A 10,164-nucleotide genomic window follows, 5' to 3' on the forward strand; every position below is an offset into this window, starting at 1 on the left:
GAAAGGATGGCTTTTGGGCAGGGTGCCCTGAAAACGCAGGAGGCCATCTCTCTTCTTCTCCTTATTTCTCTCATTCATGCTGTCTTATCTGGGAGACAGGGAATTAATGCCATAACTCTGCTTTCATTCCCCTGGCCATCGGGTTAGGGGCTCCCGGAATACAAAAACTAGCAGGGATCCTGCTTGTACACCAAGAATTTCTGTTCAGGTCGGGCAGCAGTGATCTGTGTACACACAACTATGCATAATAGCTAGTTTGACTTGGCTGTGAACACGTTCAGAGCGGTAGGTAACTAGAGCAGGGTATGCGATTCAGGGCAGATACTAGCAGGGGCTGGACTTGGGAGCGATCAGGAAGGGCAGGGAGTCGACGGGAGACAGGTTCGCTGGTTCCGCTGGGCGGTGGGACTTGTGCTACATCATCAGGCATGCTGATCATCTTGGGGGCTTTCCAATGTGTGCTCTGGAATACGTTAATGAGTTCAATTTCACCCGGTGCTACAGCTCTGCTCTATGCCTTTGAACTGACGTGCCCTGTCAAAATAGGTGGAAATTGAGTCCAGACCTCCCATGGAGGCTCAGAGGGAAGAAAGAAAGGACTGCTCACAAGCTGGCCGCCACCTCGCTCCTTCTTAGCCAGCTGGGTGTAGGGGCCTTTGCCCATATTTCTCAGGCTCATTTCCATTTTTCTCAATTTTTTTTTTTTAAATCCAGAATTTGCCCATATTTGGAGGTAGGAGTGGCAGTTCCTGGGAGACTGGGACACGTGCATCGTCTCTCTTCTCAGTGGCTGTGTCAGGGGCACTGAGCCCCGCTGCCTGCTTGTCTCACAGTCTTCCTGGGGTCCAGTGACAGCTCTGTGCCTTTGCCTGATGCTGAGGCTCCGGGGAAAACACCATGTACTCTTGCTGAAATCTGATGAGAAGACAAGTACCACAAACCATTTCTTTTTTTTTTTTAATTTTTTTTTGGGAGGTACCGGGGATCGAACCCGGGACCTCGTACTGTTCTGGAGTGTTTACCATCCATACACTCACTTGCAACTCAACTCGGTAATGTTACTTAATTTCTATTTATAGTCAATGTTTCTCCTATTAGAAGATCATCTTCATGAGAGCAAGTGATTTATGCTGGGCATTTACTCCCTACCATAACCTTATAAGCTAAGTACGATTACTGATTCCATTTTGCAAAGGAGGAAACTGAGGCAGAGAGTTGGGTAGACAAACGGTCCAGGACGGCAGAGCTATATAAGTGACTCCTTACAGTTTTATTGCATGAAAATTTGGACGTTTTCAAAAATTTCCTTTTCAACTCCCTTTCCTCAAGCAACTTTTCGATGCTATTTGGAGTTCATAATTAAAGTATTGGAAGCCAACGATTTGAAGGGAGCAACTCAAACTGAGTGCATTGAGATAGCCAAACAGTCAAGGGATACTCCTTAATTAGTTTATTAGCCTGTAGAATGCAAAACCACTAAGCCTGTTATCTAAAGCAAGAGTTAAAAGACAAGGCAGAGTGAAAAGATGGCCAATTTCAATAGTCACCGAGTTCCCTCTGGAAATCACAGCTATTTTTTTAATCAACCAACCAACTGGAAGTCATCAGATGACTTCTAATGAAAGCCCACAAGTTCCTGGCAGGGCATTCAAGTCTGCAGGAGACATGGGCCCTCTCTTTCAGGGACGTATGGTCTTAAAATAGGACCCACCATGAAAACTTAAGGGAAGATTGAGCTGGTGAGGATGAAAGGACAAGCCTCAGGGCTTGCTTTCACATGGCCTAACATTTCAGTCAGGGAGCACAACCCCTGGGGAAGCAGGGACACCGGTAAGTCTACATGCACCAAAAGACTACTGATTTTGAATACTGACAGGTAAGAGTGGCAACAGCATTGGCAATAATCATTCAGTCGGTCAACAAGCATTTCGGAGGCTCTACCATGTGCTGGGCACAGGTTAGCTGGCCAAGGAGAGCTGTCCTTAGAGCCAGCAACTGGGAGACCTCATTGTTCTATAGAAACCATCAAGTTGGAGTTGCAGGTTGACTCAGGCAGAGGGCCAGCTGCCTAACAAGTCATCTGACCAGATCTTAACCAATCAGCAAATCACCTCCAGGCTTGATTTCCTGTCACCAAGGCAACGGGGTAGGCCTGGAACTGGCTGCCAAGCGCCTGCACGCCCACCCCTGTCCCCGTTCACCGCAGCTCAGCTCGGGGCAGCTGGTTGTCCTTTCGTGACATTTCCCTCACCTCCTCTGCTAGACTGCCTTGCTCCCCCCACAACACTTCTACTCATTATTGCCCCTAGTGTCAACACTAGCCTGCCCTTGAAGTTTCATTTTTACTAGGTTTCATGTCAGCTGCCTTACTGGGTGGGAGGAGGGAGACATTTTACCCCACAATGAAGCCCTGAAAATAATTGCTACCAAGTAGGCTGGCTGAGATGAAAGGAAAAAGTGGCGTAAGTATTTACCGAAATTGATCAGGATGAAGTGGAAATCCCCAAAAACAAAGATGCAAAACAGTCTACTGTTTCTAGTAGGATGGAAATATTTGTGGAATCAAGTGGAGAGGGGAAGATGAGGTGGTGGGAATATGATGCAAAATAGTCTACATGGCGCGAAAAAATGAGCTGATACATGTCTTTAGATGAAAGATGAAAATTTTCAAGCATGCAGAATAGTAGAGAAAATAATCTAGCAGTGCCCACATGAAACAAAGGCTAACATTATCCTTTTGCTTCAAATCTTTTGTTTTAAGAAATTAGATGTTACAGAACCAATTGAAGCCCCCCTCTTAATCCTTCTGATTTCATTCTCCCCCTTTCCCAAAGTGCAGATAATTTTCAAAAAGAATGACAGCTACTGAGTCATCATCCTGGGATCATTTTTTCATTGCCTTTCATTGCTTTTTGCTTCATGTTAAATGTAATAGAGCTTTATTAAACAACTACCGGTTTGTTAAAAATGCATGTGAAATTAAGCGAATTCTATTTCTTTTATATCCTATTGTACCTGAATGAACCAAACCTGGTTCACATGACGCTTCTGGGAGAAGGTCGCTTATTTTACAGCCTAAAAGAAATGGAGATTGAGGACGTCTTCCTCCATTATACCCTGGAAAAGAATCTGTCACTCTGGAGTCAATTTCTGAAGGACACCTCTTTCAACATACATTTTCCACGTGTGGCCTCTATCATTTCCAGATAGAACATTTCTCACTGCATGTAATATTAACAGGGGTTGATTTAAGCACTTTACGTGTAGGAACTCAACAAAACCATTTTAGGTAGACAGAGATCTTACCCCTGTTTTACAGATGAGAAATCGCATCTGCAAAATGTACTCATCTTTGCTTATTTCTACAAAGTAATACCACGGTGGTCATGAGCGCTTGTGTGTAGAATAAACTAGGGACGCTGACCAATTCCACGTTATTGTGCTACGGAATGACTGGGTCTTCAGTAGCCTAAGGCTGCAATCCACCCAGCCATTGTGTCAATGCTTGATTCTATGGTAGCTCTTCCCTTGACTTTCTTCAAATATAGAGTTTTCATTTATTCGTAGAGAATTCACCAGTAGATGGAATGACTGCTACTCTCATTGGGCCCAGGTCACCCATTTCGCACACAGGAATATGTGAGCTGTCTATCTTCATGAGCCCAAGGAAAGGCAGGGACGCTGGAGAGGTTAGAGCAGAGGCACTCGGCAGCAGTTACACCGAAGCCACAAACAGCCGCAGGCGGGTGGGAAAGACCGTGCTCATACAACCACAAGCCCCTCACTACCCACCTTCTTTCAGTCCACCTTTTGAACCCTCTTTCCCTTCCCTACTGGCCTGGCCAAACGGTAATCTTTCTTTGAGGTCCAGTTTAATCATACATCGCCAGTGAAGCCCTCCTGGGCCACGATGATGGCTTCTCATCTCTTGACCCTTAATGCGGTATGATTGTATCCTGTGTCTTTTTTGAACTTCCAGACTACAGGGACCATATCTCATACTTATATATACCTATTGGCAACTATCTTAAAACTCATTGGGGTGCTGGTTATTTCCTGTTTGAAGGGTGTGGAGGCAAGCATGAGGGAATGGATAGAGAAAGGGAGATTAGCATCATCACAACCAGCCCACCCAGAGGAGGCAGATGGTGTTGCCGGAGCATTGTACAGCTACACAGTTATTGCCCCCCCCCCATTCCACATAAGAAATAATATGGACATCGAAGGGATCTGCACATGCCTCCTAGCCCCGGCTCACAGGAGGCTCAGTAGGATCTGCCTTTAGATTGTCCTGATAATGGGAATGAAACAGAAGACAAAAACAGCAGAGTGAAGGGGGTCAAAAGCAAGGACACTGGCGCCAGATGCCTAAGTCCAAATACCAGCTCTACCAGCTGGAGGATCTTGAGCAAGCTACTTAACCTCTCTACACCTCTGTTTCTTAATGTGGAACACCAGGCTGATGATAAAAGCACCTATACCATAAGGTCGTTATGAGCCGAACACGCTGATATTCATAAGGCACTTAGAACAGGGCGTCATACACAGTGGGCCAAACAAGTGTTTGCTTTTATTTTTTGCGTTCCTATCCTCTCATCTAGTGTTTTCTTCTCTAATTAAATAGGGCTTTCATTCAAATGACTTATCTTTTAGCTTCTCATGCCATGTTTTGTCTCCAACAGACCTTCTTAATATGTGTAAATGATTTTTGGAAAAGCAATCAGCAGAAATACATGTTGGAAGTGGTCTGGAAGACCTGGGTTCAAATGCCACTGCTATTCCCTAATGTCTATCTGGGGAAGCGGACTTGGCCCAGTGGTTAGGGCATCCGTCTACCACATGGGAGGTCCAAGGTTCAAACCCCGGGCCTCCTTGAGCCGTGTGGAACTGGCCCATGTGCAGTGCTGATGTGCACAAGGAGAGCCTTATGCCCCGCATCCCGCAGAGGGGAGCTCCATGCACAAGGAGTGCACCCATTAGGAGAGCCGCCCAGCACGAAAGAAAGTGCAGCCTGCCCAGGAATGGTGCTGCACACAGAGAGCTGACACAACAAGATGACACAACAAAAAGAAACACAGATTCCTGTACTGCTGACAACAGAAGTGGACAAAGAAGAACACGCAACAAATAGACACAGAAAACCGGGGTTGGGGGCAGGAAAGGGAGAGAAATAAATAAATAAATCTTTTAAAAACATATATATCCTTATCTGTAAAATGGGGCTATAGTACTTTCTTCATATTATTGTTATAAAATTAGAAATGACGCTGCATAGAAAGATTAGCTGGCACATACTAGGAACTAAATTAATGATGGCAACTTTCATCATCATTCTCATCATCAAAATTTGGGTTTCTTCCATGTTTCATAGAGTATATAGCATAGTGCTAGACCTTAATTTTTAAAAGATATTTATTACTATACTTGTTTGGAATTTTAAGATGGTCTACAAAAATATTCACAGCTTCTCTTAAACAAGCTAACATGGGCTTTATAAACATATTATCATGTAATTCTAATGCCTCCTACCAATTAACATGATGTGCTAGAGAAATCTAAAAATAGTTTTGCATCTTGCTCATATTTTAAATATCTAGCTTTCATTATTAGTATGCACACTGAAATGACTTTTTCAAAAAAGAAAGTCTTAAGGAATGTTCTAAAAATGGTTACCATATTAGCAGCAGTGGCAAGCATCAATATTTTAAAAGAGAACTGAGTACCAAAGAAATACAGTGAGTCCTTGTTCAAGAGGTACATTGCCATCAGAAAACTGGTGAAAAGCTATCACTCAAAATTCTTTTGAAGTTACAAGAGATTTTTTCCTGTGAAACTCCAGAGGCCAGAACACTGTACAGCATCCAGGAAAGAGCAAGAGGAAGAGGCTAATAAACCATGGTAAAGAACAGTAAATTGCTTCTTCCACACAGTGGCTACCAGTGCCCACCCCCCACCCTTACAGCTGCCTGCCTCAGGGTCCAGTCCCTGGCTAGCTCACTGGTGATAGAAAGGGACATAAAAATCCTTTTCCCCAAGAACAGGCATGGGTTCAGCTGATCACTGGTCATGGCTTTTGATTAGTGAATTCAGGTTTCTTGGTGCCCAGCTCTGAGGGCACCTATTGTTTTAACCCACCCCAGACAAAGGTGGTGATAGCCATTATTTCATCCCTCCCAGGACAGAGTCAGTAGAGATTTAAAGATGGAGATTTAAAGATGCAGTACTTCCTCTGGGTTGCAGGGCACAGTTAGCTGAAGGTCTGCATTTGCTGGGCAGGCCAGGTGAGCTGAGGTGTGGGGAGCTGTTGGACAAGCTTTTGGGGGTCCTTCCTAATTTCTTCCCCAAGGCACTTTGGAGCTGGTCTGTACACCCCTCATGGGTCTCTGGCCCTGCTTTGGCTGGGAAAGACTGACCTGGGAAAGTCCTCTCCAGGGTGACCATCCTCCCAGAAATCGCCCTCTGGGCAAAAGAAGCCAGAGACAACAAATGAATCAGAGGTGGGCAATCTGGGACAAAGGCCTGACAGCTTCAAATACCTAGGAGAGGAAGGTCTGTCTCCTGGGAAACGGAGGGGCCAACCAAATTTCTATGAACAGGGGAACTCCAAAACAACTAACAAGCAAAAACACAGAGACCCAGACAAACAGGGAAACCCTGCACACTGCACTCACCTTGGGAAGACCTTCTCCGAGGCTGAAACTCAAGAAAACCTCTGTCTTATCACCACCTGGCTACAAAATCAAGAAACAGACATCTCAGGGAATAAATTAACTTTTTGAAATATTAAAATACAAAGGGTACAACAAAAGAGTACAAAACAAACAAAGAAACAGGAAATGATGACCCATCCAAAGGAAAAGAATAAACACCAATGAAGCTGAGGAGAGTGTGGACATACCGAACAAAGCCTTTTTAAAAAATTATCTTAAAAATGCTCAAGGAGATGAAGGAAAATACAGAGAAAGAACTAAAGGAGATCAGGAAAACAATGATTAAACAATGTAAGAGTTTTCATAAAGAGATAGAAATTGTAAAATGAACCAAATAGAACTACTGGAGTTGAAGACCACAATAACTGAAATGGGAAAAATGCCCAGGGGGATTTCAAGAGCTGATTGGAGCTGGCAGAAGAAAGAATCAGTGAATTTGAAGACACTTGAAATGAATCAGGCAGAGAAGCAGAAAGATAAAAGAAATATTAAAAGTAGAAATAAATTTGAACGAACAGCCTTCAGGAGCCACTGCTGCTGCTACTGCCACTATCCCAGGGCCCCTGAGGGCACTGTTTCTGACACCAGCCTCCAGTGCCAGCTGCCATATCTCCATCCCCAAAGCCCTGGGAAACATCCACCTTCTGGTAGACAATACTTAAGGTAACAGGAATACCATTCCCTGGAACATCTGACTTGTAATTTAATCTTGAGGTGATGACAATCAAGGGGGCAAACAAGCTGAACTCAAGTGAACTAGAGTTTTGAATGAAAAAAATACCAAGAAAATCTCCCAACTCACTTCCCTGGAGAGATCAGATATTGCAGCATCCAGAGAAAAAAGCACATGTTTAGCTGAAAATCCTGGCTATATGGACTCTGTTTATGATATGGCAACTAACATCTTTCAGGGTATTTGAATCAAAAAGTCACCAGAGAAAGTCTTAATAAAGTATGGAAATGAACTACTGCCATCCTAGTCCGAGTCAGAGGATGAATCCTTTCAGTGTCTGTCCTATGAGCTGGCTTTCAGTGCCCTGAAGTGTGAGTGTAACAGTCTTTGAAGATCAACCCTAAAAAAAATATAATAATGTGATAATTTGTGGAGTAACTCCCGCTTCCCCAACCTCCATAGACACTGGGTTGTTTTTTATGCTTGTGCATATCTTTGCTCAGTTGCAAATATCAAGGAATTAGGAAGACCCAGTCAAACAAGTTCTTTCAGGCCAAGCTGCTTTTTACCGTGGATTTCCCTATGCCTAGCACAGTGTCTCACACTTAGAGAGTAATGCATAGCCATTATATTGAGGAAACAATTCGATTAGTAGGAAGAACAGAATCCACACTGACATATCCAATTACAGTTTTCCCCCATCATGTATACCTTTCCATTCCCTGTGTTTATACCTTGTATTTTAATTTATGAACTTTGACTAAAAAATACACACACAGTAAAGGGGGGAAATGGAATAAAAAGAAAAGGTACCATATTGTAAACTTCAAAATTAAATAAATCAAAATTAGGATTATCCCAGTCATAGCCAGTAGCTTTAATTTTGTGAGCTTGAAGTTTATTCTTCCAAACTTTGGTAGAATTCTTTTTTCTGATTGGGCCTCCAGAGTTTGAGGTGCAATGTTTCAGATTCTCTTGGTGATAGCTAATTATCCAATTATAGACCTTTGAGTGTGGAGTTGATTCTAGGAGACAACCAAATATTATTACTATCAGAAGAACAGTGAAAGGGCATAGGAAATTTACCGTACTTGATATGACTATCAAGTCTACAGTGATTTGTTGACTGAAAACAATTCAAAGAAGAAATTTCAGACACTTTTGGAATAATAATGGCATTATGGTTGAAATGATGAGCATAAGGTTTTCTAAAGAGATCCTTTGAAAGGGCCACACTTATTTCAATGTATTTTCTTAACACTAGTACTGGGCCTGGCATATCTTTGCACATAGGAAGAAGTTAAAAACTGCCTAGATGAATTAAAATATTCTGATGCTTATTTCAGACCTGAATAGATACATTTGGTTTCTGAAGCCAAGAAGTTGTCATCATAGAGAAAACTTTAAATGGTACAAGAGGCAAGCTCTCTTTAGTTTTCTTTTTTTTTTAATCCTGCTCATGTTTTCCCCCCCTTTTTCCTTATGACTTAACTGCTTTCCTCTTCCAGATTAATCTTTTAGATTCTTTTTCATCTGTCCCTCCCTTTAAGAATGTAGTTTAGTGTGGTTCAAAAGTCAACCCAAGTGTTGCACTTTACATACTGAGTCAAACGAACATTTTTACATTTTCTCCTTGCAACAATGAAGTACAGACAGGCCAAATGTGTTGATTAATTGCTATTTAATGTTAATGCCAAAATTCTAATATAGACCACTTGTTTTCCTAACAGAATATTGAAACTTACCTTTAGAAATCAATAACAAAAGCCTAAAATTATTCCATGTAAAATTAATGTGTTAACTAGATGGTCATGTTATAGTGATGTGTATAGTATCTTTTCCTTTATATCCTTAATTCTATGTTATAGAGGGTCCTGTAATGATTTGACATGTTTAAATGACTTGGAAAATCCCATTCAGATAAATTATTGTCATAAGATCTTATTTTTTTCTTTATTTTTAAAAATTTTTGTAAGATCTTTACAAACCAGTTTTTCCTTGAAATTTTCATTTTTATAAGTTCAAATTATTTAAAAAGGTAACCAGTTGTTTACTTGGTAAGAATACTATTTTCCCCTTAAAAATAATAGTTTGCTTTAAGTTTATTGTTATCTTCTTAATAATTTCTGAATGTTCCAATGAAATAAAATCAGAGTTCTAAATTCTAAGATAAAAGAAAAAAAGAGTGAAGATAGCCTAAGACACCTGTAGGACACTAACAAGCAGACCAATATGCACATTGTGGTAGTTCCCAAGAGAGGACAGAGAAAAAGGGGCAGAAGGAATATTCAAAAAACAATGACAGAGAACTTCCCAAACTTAGTGAAAGATATCAATATGCACAACCAAAAAGCTTGGAGAACACCAAACAGGATAAAAATTAAGAAAAATACACCCTATCATGCTTTCATTACACTATTGAATGCAAATGACAAGGAGAGAGTTCTGAAAGCTGCAAAAGAAAAGCAACATGTTACTTACAAGGGAGTCCCATTTAGACTGAGTGCCTGTTTCTCAACAGAAACTATGGAGGCAAGAAGACAGCGGGTTGAAATAGTTGAAGTGCTAGAAGAAAACAACTGCCACCCAAGAATTTTATGTCTGTGAGACTCTTTCAAAAATGAGGAAGAGATTAAGACCTCAGATAAGCAAAAGCTGAGGGAATTCATCACGACTAGACTTGCTCTACAAGCAAAGCTAAAGGGAGTTCTTCAGACTGAAAGGAAAGGACAATAAACAGTGGCTCAAAGCAGTATAAAGAAATAAAGACCTACAGTAAAG

The 10,164-nt window shown here is 41.7% G+C and overlaps 1 long non-coding RNA gene across 1 annotated transcript in view; it reads right to left on the reverse strand.

The window, feature by feature from the left end:
* LOC111761071 (uncharacterized) overlaps positions 1–9,938 on the reverse strand; it is a 55,799-nt gene extending 45,861 nt beyond the window's left edge. Inside the window, exons 1-2 of the long non-coding RNA XR_002794542.2 lie at positions 9,865–9,938; positions 6,672–6,731 (exon numbers count right to left, since the gene is read on the reverse strand). This is a non-coding gene — a long non-coding RNA (uncharacterized lncRNA). The remainder of the gene's footprint in view (positions 1–6,671; positions 6,732–9,864) is intronic.
* Positions 9,939–10,164: the final 226 nt, after the last annotated feature.

Source organism: Dasypus novemcinctus, chromosome 7, assembly GCF_030445035.2.
Source record: "Dasypus novemcinctus isolate mDasNov1 chromosome 7, mDasNov1.1.hap2, whole genome shotgun sequence".
In the NCBI taxonomy this organism is placed as follows: domain Eukaryota; kingdom Metazoa; phylum Chordata; class Mammalia; order Cingulata; family Dasypodidae; genus Dasypus; species Dasypus novemcinctus.